Source organism: Brienomyrus brachyistius, chromosome 5 (assembly GCF_023856365.1).
Source record: "Brienomyrus brachyistius isolate T26 chromosome 5, BBRACH_0.4, whole genome shotgun sequence".
NCBI classification, from domain to species: domain Eukaryota; kingdom Metazoa; phylum Chordata; class Actinopteri; order Osteoglossiformes; family Mormyridae; genus Brienomyrus; species Brienomyrus brachyistius.
The window spans coordinates 9,889,810-9,899,547 of NC_064537.1; the positions used below are offsets into that span (position 1 = coordinate 9,889,810).

Consider the following 9,738-nt stretch of genomic DNA (forward strand, 5'->3'; position numbering starts at 1 on the left):
CAAGCCGCCCCCCCATCAGGAGCTCGAGACTTTGGGGCGGTTCGTCGGAGTAAAATCTCCCCAAGATGGAAGATGGGACAGACATCCCTAATGGTCTCAGCCAGAGTTCTAGGATTTATTTTAATACCCTGCGTGGCGACTGACTTACTACCAAAGGCTGGGATTTTGGCCAGCTTGGGAATAGTGCACACTTGATTTAACTTGAAGGGTTTACGGATTTGTGGGTGAAACACATACGCAGCGAAACGGTTAATATTGCTTTCGTTTTGGCCGATCTGCTGGAGATCAAACGGCTGCAGAAAGTTGTTTTCTAGACGTTGCCTGTATAACGAAAAGTGGAATAAGTTATGGTCTCCACTTCACCAATGTCCTGATGGCAAAATACTTCACACAGCCAGACACATTACCGTGGATAAACCTCATAGGCCCCCCCCTGCCGCACCACTAACGTCAGGGCGCTGGTCCTTCCTACGGCCCTGGGGTCCTCTTTGCGCTGATCGATGAGGCCGTACTTCAACGTTATTTAAGCGCGAAACCTTCCCAGCCTGGCACGAGAAGCGTGGGGGGGGGGCGGGGGGGGCGGAACCTGAGCCTGGTGTGCCTCCTCAGAGATTACTCCCCACACCATCCATAAGTTAAAAAACCCCTCCAAGCAGCAGACGATCATTCACATGTGTTATTGGTCATTCGTCTACATCAGGTCAGTTGTACAGAGACTCCCGCTAATTACGTTGAATTATAATCCCTGTGCGTAGTTATGATCCACAATGGAAAACTAGATTTTAAAGTTCTGTTCCATTCATCTCAGACTTAGATGCTGCATATAGGACACACTTCTCTGTATCACTGTGCTCCTGGTAAATGCCTCTTTCTGCAGAATTCTTCAGGGAATTTTAAGTTTATGGTTGCAAAAGTAGATAAATTTGCACGTTCTGTAATGTTTAAATCTCCCCCTTTTCACCTTCTATATTTTTTACTACGGGAAGCTCAAAATACACTTATAATGAAACGCTAGATGGAAAACACTGTGTGTATCCTGTGCGTATATTGTCAAAGATGTTTAACAGACATGAAGGTGTGCATAGCTTTTGCCCTCATTGTGGAATGTACATCGCTGCAATCTATGAACAAACGAGATTAAGACATTCTGTAAAGACGGTAAATATCTGCATGAATGGACAAATGTATAATCAAGTTAAATGCCAGTCAGGACGCTGCACAACAACCAGGCTCATTAACAGAAGTGAGCTACTAGGGAACCGCATGCATATGCACATGTGTAATAAACACAACATTGACTGTAACGATAATAATAAGAGGTTATGCATACCCTGTACGAATCAGACACTACAAAGCATTCTGGGAGCCCAGCACCTCTGGAAGGATCTTCGTTCACCAGAAAAGTTTCGGCTGCCTGAAATGCAACACAACAGTCACTGACAGAAGCAGCTCAAATCCTTCAGTTTAAACACCGGCGGAAGAAAGATCACAGGAGTCTGAGGCGACCCCACCCCTCTCAACGAGAGGAGCGGCGGTCATTGCTGGGGCAGGACGCCCCGCGCCCAGTGCTACAGACCCAAACGTTGGTGGAACGCAACTGCCTACCTTTCTGAGTAAGCGTTTAGGTTTAAAATTATTTTTAATTAGAAGCCAGTCAAATCTGAGATATTTAAAAAAACAACGTAGTGGCTACACACACACACACACACACACATACACACACACACACAAACGTGGACAGAAAACCTGGCAATTGGTTTGTATTTGTGAGAAGCGAATAACCTTAAGGCAAATGTTTTAAGCCTATGCATGTACCAGGGCGCACAAAAAAAGCGTGCTGCTTTCCAATGCTTAAACCACTAGCTGGCTCAGTAAAATTTTAAATTGTGAATGGACAATAGTAAACAATTTGTGGTGTAAAACAGCACTACGGAACATAAGATGTACCAAGCGTCGCTCTGACGTCTAATGCCGTGCAAGCTGTCAATCTGAGCACACAACATATATAAGCGACGCATCCTCCGTCACCCAGGTTGAGCCTCGTTGCCAGTGTAGAAAGGTACTCTTTTGAGTCGCCCCTATTCAAAGTGCTTCATTTGTATGCTACGGAACCGGCCAGTAAGGCCTTGAGCAGTGAATAAGAAATCATTCCAGGTCTGCCGTCGATTGGATCGGGCTTAGTGGGGCCGCTGAGCCAAAAGGAAAACGAAATCCTGTGAAATCCTATTTCACAAGTTTTCACACCGGATACGCGTCGGGTATGGAAACCAAGACTCCCCCCAAAACATACCTACCTCACCAGATGTAGCCTGGGCTGATTTACACAAACACACATACACACAAACTTGTATAAATACTCTAAACAAAAAAAAAGCGCACGTAAAGCATGAATTTAAAAATTCAATGCATATTAATATACACTTTAAAACATTCACGGGGACATAATGACATTTAAAGTTGCACGCACCACCGCACACACAGGTATTACTATTACGCACGTGCACAAAAACACATGCGCAAGCACACACTGACATTTTAACGTGCTCGCGCCGACCGCAGGCTCACACACTGACACGCACACTCACATGCGCACAGACGCAGGGCCGTAATAAGTCACAGACGCTGGCAAACCGCACTGCCCAGAGTTGTGGTGAGAACACAAGCTATTCATATCGTTGGCAATGAGGGGTTTGTGCTTTGCCTTTCCTTTTTTTTAACCAGAGGCTTTTCATTGGGGTTTTTCTAATGATCTTTATGTGCATATAAATAATGTTTTTGCAGCAGGGCTCGGCCTGAATATCGTCTCTTTATTAAACAATTTAGTTAGGTCAGACAAGAGTCTTCTCAACGCAGAATACAGATAAATACGCGCGGTAAAACTTGTGAACCGCTATAATAGAGCAGATCAATTTTTCTGACACCCGAAGTCACAAACGTGGTTCTCTGCCACCTGTATCCCCGTTGGATACCAGTGCCTGCTCCGTTTTTTTCGGGGTGTGTGTGTGTGTGTGTGTGTGGGGGGGGGGGGGGGGGGGGGGTTGATCTTCCTGCGGGCGCCTCTGCTCGAGGAGAAGAAAAAGATGTAAAATGGGGAGATTCAACAAAACCTTCCACAGAACAGGACAGAAGAGTGGTACATTTGTCCAGTATATTTATACCACTGTATTCACTAATGCATCACACATTTACAGGTGTTCTTGTCGATGCAGTTTAAACAGCCTGGCGCTTACGTAATATAACGCATCTTACTACTGTAATACAAAAGAGCATCGAAACATCCGCACACTGATTTCTTTGAGTCGCTCCACATTTTCACATGAGTACCACACGCTGACCGCAACTTATTCTGAAATGACCCCCATTTCCCGTCTTGTGGTGTATATGCTTTTATAGGGCATAGTATTAATTATATATCAGATCATTTTCTATATATATAGAACATATGCCCAATCCATATGGTGAGCCCTTAGCAAACATCTCAAGGCTATGCTTAATTAACATTTTAGAAGGAAGAGAAGCAATTATTTTAAAGCTGGGAATTGCGTTTGTGACCTCTTTAGAGTAAAAAGAATATGTTTTAATATGTGAACCACGGCGGTTTTTCTTTACACAAAAATAAATTACAAGCTGGCTATAAAACTATTTTAAAAGCGAACAAAGTACTTCTTTCTCAAATGATTTTAAAAAGCACAAACTTATTCGGCTGAAACGCGATCTAGCCCGAATGTATTCCCATTCTGCTGGCAAAGATTAATCACCGCATATATCTGTTAAAACAATCCAAATCCGGGGAAATGCGGCCACAGCGCTCTCCACAGTTTTTGTGGTTATGAAACATATTTCAGTGGTGCGATCCCCCCGAAATCTGTTTACGCACACTCCAGTCCCCGAAGAACAAATGATTCTCAGATGGTCCGAACCAAAGGAAGATTTTGGTGCATGTTACATGGCACCGAATCATTCAATGTATAAGTACAGGCACACACCCACATTTACGCACGCGCACAGGCAGTATGTACGCAGAAGCAGGCACACTCACACACTTCAGGTTTTCCTTGCATTTACAAAGACCAGCCTTTCTGGCTACAATACAAATAGCGTGGTTAATTGTATTTATTTTCGTACCTCTAATAAAAAAAAAGCCTTGCCACTGTTTTTATTTATCATTGCGATCCGGTGACTGAGAATTCACTGCCAGACAGCAGATAAACCAACCTGCCTGCGATGGCAACCACATCAATGGCTGAGGAGAGACTTGTTTGTTGAAATGTGAAAACGTGTATGTATTTGAAAGGGAAACAGCGTGTGAATCCATGCCAGAGCCGCCACGGGGAGGAAAATGGTGGAAAAAAAACACTGAGAGACACACCAGCGCAGAGGTGAACGAAAATCAGGAGCAACGAACACAGCAGTTAAAGAGAAAAGATAAATGAGTCCTGTATGTATTGGGAATATTAAGGTGTTGTTTACGACTTTTAAGTGCTATCAGATGCTTAGTGCTACTCCCTTTTCGTGTAAAAGGTGGCATTAAAAGAACACAGAGGGCAGCATTTTGGGGCAACCAGGCATTTGATCATCTGTGGTAAAACGAATACAATTTGCAGATGAATCATTCTGGTGTTACGGCATTTCTTGCCGTAAAATTCTTTTCAGGAAAATACATCCCAGTCCACAGGTACCTGACACGGCTGCGTGAGCATGTGTACGTGTGCATGTGTGCGCCTGTGCCCTCGCGTTTCTCAGATCGAGCAGGAATAGTCACATGCCCGCTCAGACGCCCCTGGCCGCTTCTCGGCCGTAGCAAGGCGAGCCAGAAAACGTAAACGGCCTCCCCACCCACCCCCCAACCCGAATGGCACAGAAAAGTGCGTTAAGCAGAGCCGTAGACGGGGAGACGAGGCACCACACAAAGAGACACTACCTGGCACCTTGATGCGGCCGCTCTGCCAAGACACCATATGGGTTTTGTCTAGCTATCGCTGATCCCGAAAACGTTTCGGCGGCAGAATGGTTAAGCGGCGCTGCCGCTCCCGACATTGTCTTTCTGCTTGTGGCATGTAGCTCGCGAAGTCTCCTCCAAACTCCGTAACCCTGTGTTAAATTTCTCCTTTAAATGCAGCGGAGGCACTCGTTTTACAAAAAGCCCTGTTCAATGTGGAAGCATGCTTGGTGAAAACCATTAAATATCTCGCGCAGATCGTCGTACAAAGGCAGGAAATGTGTGCGCAAACTCTTTAAAAAAGTTGCTGTTCAGGTTTAGCAATCCTAAGGTACAAGTACTTGGTATCTAAGACACAAGCATGCTTGTTGAGGACACTTAAAAACTCTTTCCTCGGTGAACAAAATGAGAGGTCATTAAGGGTAATATTATTTACCTCCCCAATTAGAGAACGACTGCATTAATGTCGATGGCTCAGCAGAATAAGGGAAAATCTCTCTGATTATCTCGCTTGATCTTTTCCCTATGAAGCACACTGCTAAAAACACAAAAACCAAATCCTCTGCTGGAGTAAATTGTCATATTTCTTGTTTATAACACATTCAGATGGGGGGTGAATTCAACCCGTGGGGTTCTCACTGTGACAGAGTGCATGGCTGAGTACGACCTAAGTAAAATGGAGCGCTGCATCACTATGGCCGGTCTGGCAGCCAGAAAAGGCTCTGCCACAGAAGACACCAGGCTTGGCGATTTGGACATTCAGCGCCCAGAAGTCCGTTATCTCTGTTTAGGTCATTGGCGTCACGTCTGGGCACATCCGTTTACCATCTATGCCGCGGTCAAACTACAGGTGTAGTTTCTGTCAGCAATGTGGGGATTCTTAGGACAAGAGGGCAATAAGGGGGAAAAAAACGATAAAATCAGGCCCACGCTGGCATGGTGATCACAGGATTCCCATGGAGGGGGGGGGGGGGGTGGGCAAGGTAGCCCAATGGGCATTTCGCTTTGGGACACAGGGATCTAAAAGAACAGTCAGGTTTCACAGAGCAAAATCCGAGACCACAGAGACAGTTTGCGGTGCCACTCAGATCCGGCCATTATCAGATCGGCCTACTTAATTCGTAGCACACTTGATTTAATTATGGGGTAGAAAACGCCTTTTTAACTCCCAAGCCTCAGTCCGCGAGATCCTGCAAAGCATTCTGGGCCATTTTCATTCATATGGCATCACGTCACCTTAGCTATAAGCGTGATGATGTTCACAGGTAAAAAAATATAATCTGCTAGATACTACAAGCCTCAAACAGCCAAAAGAAGCCGACGTGACAAGAATAATATGTCTGACGGAAAAGAAAATGAAATAGAATAATTTTTCGTTACTAAGTACAAATTGCATATGTCTTCATAAACAACAACAAGACAATCGCGAAACTGGTCAGGGGGCGCCATCGCTGGGCACTTGACATATTGGGAACTGCTGGCCTGTGATAGATAGACTATGGTAGAGCAGGATGCTACCATCAGACAGTAACTGGCGGGAACAAAGTTCTTAAAACAAGAAGAGGAATGTTGGAAATTCAAACGCCGAATTCATGAAGATGCGCTGGTATTTTTCACAAGAAATCGAAGCTCTGTCTACGAGATTTAAGATCAGCGGACAATTAACAAACAGGGGGAAATTAAGGAGAATGATCGCTGTTCTGTTTCTTTCATCGTAATAATCACCGACGTGCTCATAGTAGTAATTGTGGCGCAGTGTACACATACTACTTCATGTTCTATTTTAAATGTTACTGTAGAGAATAAAAACACTGCAATACTTTATGAGCGTTCCTCCCCTTAGCCTTCTGGCTATGTTACACCAGTGTCATAGACTACATAATTAAAACAGTCATTGACAATGCAAGTGGCAGCCAAGCTTCGCGGTTATAAAAGAAAAAAGCAGTCGACTCGGTTATTAAAAATAGAGAGCGTAGTCGCCTAATTCACAGTATAAAGGCCCGCCACGTCTCCAAGAAATAAGTGCCACCCGCAGTTCCTATTAAGTTTTTAAAGTCTTCTTATAGCGATAAACACGTCGTGGTCGCACGTAGAAATGTGTGTGATCGCGCTAGAGAGAGGAGGGGGCGCAGTTGCAGGTCTTCCATAAACCTCCGCCACATCTGACAGTTGGACTTTGGAGCGGTGTGCCCGGTTGCAATGCGCACTGCTCCCTAAAATTCCCAAATTGCGCTAAGGATTAAAGTAGACAAAGCGCCAGAAAAGACACGTCTCAACCACTGCAGCTCATATGAACAGAGAGTTTTTCCACGTTTCGCAAAAGAATTTTCAAATTTGAACCGCTTCTTAATATTTCTAAATTATAACATCGTTAACCACTGCTGTTTTTTTATTTTTATACAGCATAATTTAACTGTTAATTGTTTTAAATAATTTTATAAATGCTCAGTATTAATACTGATGAGAAATTAGTAATGTTTATGGAGTTTGCGTTTATTGGCTTTAGCATAATTTTTTTTAATAGAGTCAAATGAACTCTGTCCTTCAGAGTCGGACGCAGGGTCCTTTAGATTACGGGGTGTAAACATTCAATGGCGCACATGCGAACAAAAATAACAATCAAAGAATGGCGGGTAACGCGCTACTTCGTGCTCCGTTTATAAAGAAGGGGTTTGACACGAGCAACTGGAAACAAGAAAGTACTTTGCCTGTTTAGAAAAGAGCTTTCCCGAGGGGCAGGGATTGACACGGAGTGAAGGGCGATTTTGACAGTACTGCTGGAAAATGCACCGTCGCTTAAATTAAACGTTTTTACTCACAGTTATACTAGGCTACTTCTGCATAATTCAAACAGATTATATCATTTGACGTTTTTATGCACAAGACGACAGATACACGCAGGCGCAACTATACACTATACAGAAACACACACGCGGGAATAATCAATACATTTCAGCACAAAACATCTCGAGAAACATGCATGATGTAAATCTGTATCGCACGTGCTAACGCGACATTGTCGTGCCCGTTTGCGACGACGCTATATTCCTTCAGAAACGTCAAACTTAGTGCAAAACTTGTAAAGGATCTTGGCATTAAAAGGCACTGCCCCGGCAACGTTCCTCTTTGTGTTTTGCTTTCTTATTAAAGAGAAAATGACTTGTTTACAGCCTTTCAAAAGTATAAAAAGAGCAAATTATTGATTTACACAGCACGTACCATTATGGTGCAGGGAATTTTGCCAAACAGTCTCAAAGACCCATTTTCCTTTAAAAAGTTCAGCTTCCAAAAAAAAAGTCTGAGTGAGAGAGCGAGCGAGAGAGTGCGGCTCGGCTTCTTCTGCGATACCGGAAGCGAAAAAGAAACGCTAAAACAAGACGGCGTGTGGCCCGGCAAACATTCTTTTAAAAGTAACTCTTCTCATCGGTGCGAGGGAAGCGGACGGATTATCCAAGCCTCCCGATTTCTGCCTCATTCGGGATCTTCCTGTTCACTTCCAGCGTGAAGGATTTTCCAATACAGCGTAGCCTCGGCTTGAGAACTCCGGGAGATCCGCTATTACTGTCCGTCTGCTCTCTCCGTCAGCCGAATCCGGCGCCGATCAGCGGGTTTCGGGCGAATCCGTGCACGGTGTCCGCGATCCGTCAACAGCAACCGCAGAAAAAAAGTGTCAAATCAGGGAAAGGGTTCAGTGAAATAGACTGACAGTAAGTTGTTCTGTATGTATATATGCCTTCAATTCAGCTGTTGCTCTTTTTTAGAATTTAAGACTACAGCACCCCCTCTCTCTCCCTCCCCCTCTCTCACTTTCTTCTATCCCCCTTCACTCCTCCTGTATCAAGAAAGTGGGATCCCCTTCTATTCCTCTCCACCTCCTCCTCCAGGCTTAGATAAGGCGAAGGAAAAAACGCTCACGACTTTGTCTTTTAATGACTAAAACCATCCTGAGCATCAATCAGAGTGTGTGCTATAGACAGGCACGCAAGTTGACGCCTTTAAAAAAACGGTCAAATAATATTAATCTGTAAGCATGTTAGCATATGGATGTATATTAAACCTGTAGTTAATATAGATTTTAGTGATGAGTCTTGAATAAACGGGAAGGAGTGCCGTTGGCCCGGAGCGTGTGCAGCTGATAACGGTCGGAGAATCGGAGAGGCTGAATTATTAATACGGAGAGCGGTTCGCAGTCTGTCGTGTTCAGCGAGTGGCCAGGGCGGCAGCTGGGGGTTTAGTAGAATTATACGGGCTCTGGGTAAGTCGTGAGCGGCAGGGATTACCGCTCACAGGCAACAGTGTATCGGCTGCAGGATGGAGGAGAGGCGGGAGGTGGAGAGAGAGAGAGAGGGAGCGACATACGTGGGGACATACATTTAAAGCAAAACTTGCTTTAAAATCAAGAGCATCGTTGTACATAAGACGTCAAATCTTGCTCAAGCGAAGAGACTTATGTGAGAAATATTTAGCTAAATAATTTTTTAAACTCTTACCAACGCACGCATACAGTATGAATAGTTGTGCTGTAGAATAGTATTAAGCTATATGAAACGGGCGTTTGCACTATGACGTTTAACATTACAAAAGTTTTATCCCGAAAAGTTTAACGTATAGCTTTGACAAGTAGCAGACAGAGCCGGCTATACTGGAATTAATTAAAACTATAATTTTTCAGCAGGGAACTGAGCAAACCTTTTCACCACTAATTATATTAAAGAACAATGACATTAAGCCTCATTAAAACATATTAAACACAAATACCCGTCCCACTATTTTCGTGGGGGAATTACGCAACAGATCTT

General features: G+C 44.1%; 1 long non-coding RNA gene across 1 annotated transcript; it reads right to left on the minus strand.

Annotated features, from left to right (window-relative positions):
* Positions 1-567: 567 nt before the first annotated feature.
* On the minus strand, positions 568-9,385 carry LOC125742114 (uncharacterized). Its single transcript, XR_007398020.1, has 3 exons — positions 8,159-9,385; positions 1,331-1,414; positions 568-1,121 (listed from the first exon to the last, which is right to left on the minus strand). It is a non-coding gene; the product is annotated as an uncharacterized LOC125742114 (long non-coding RNA).
* Between the last annotated feature and the right edge of the window lie 353 nt (positions 9,386-9,738).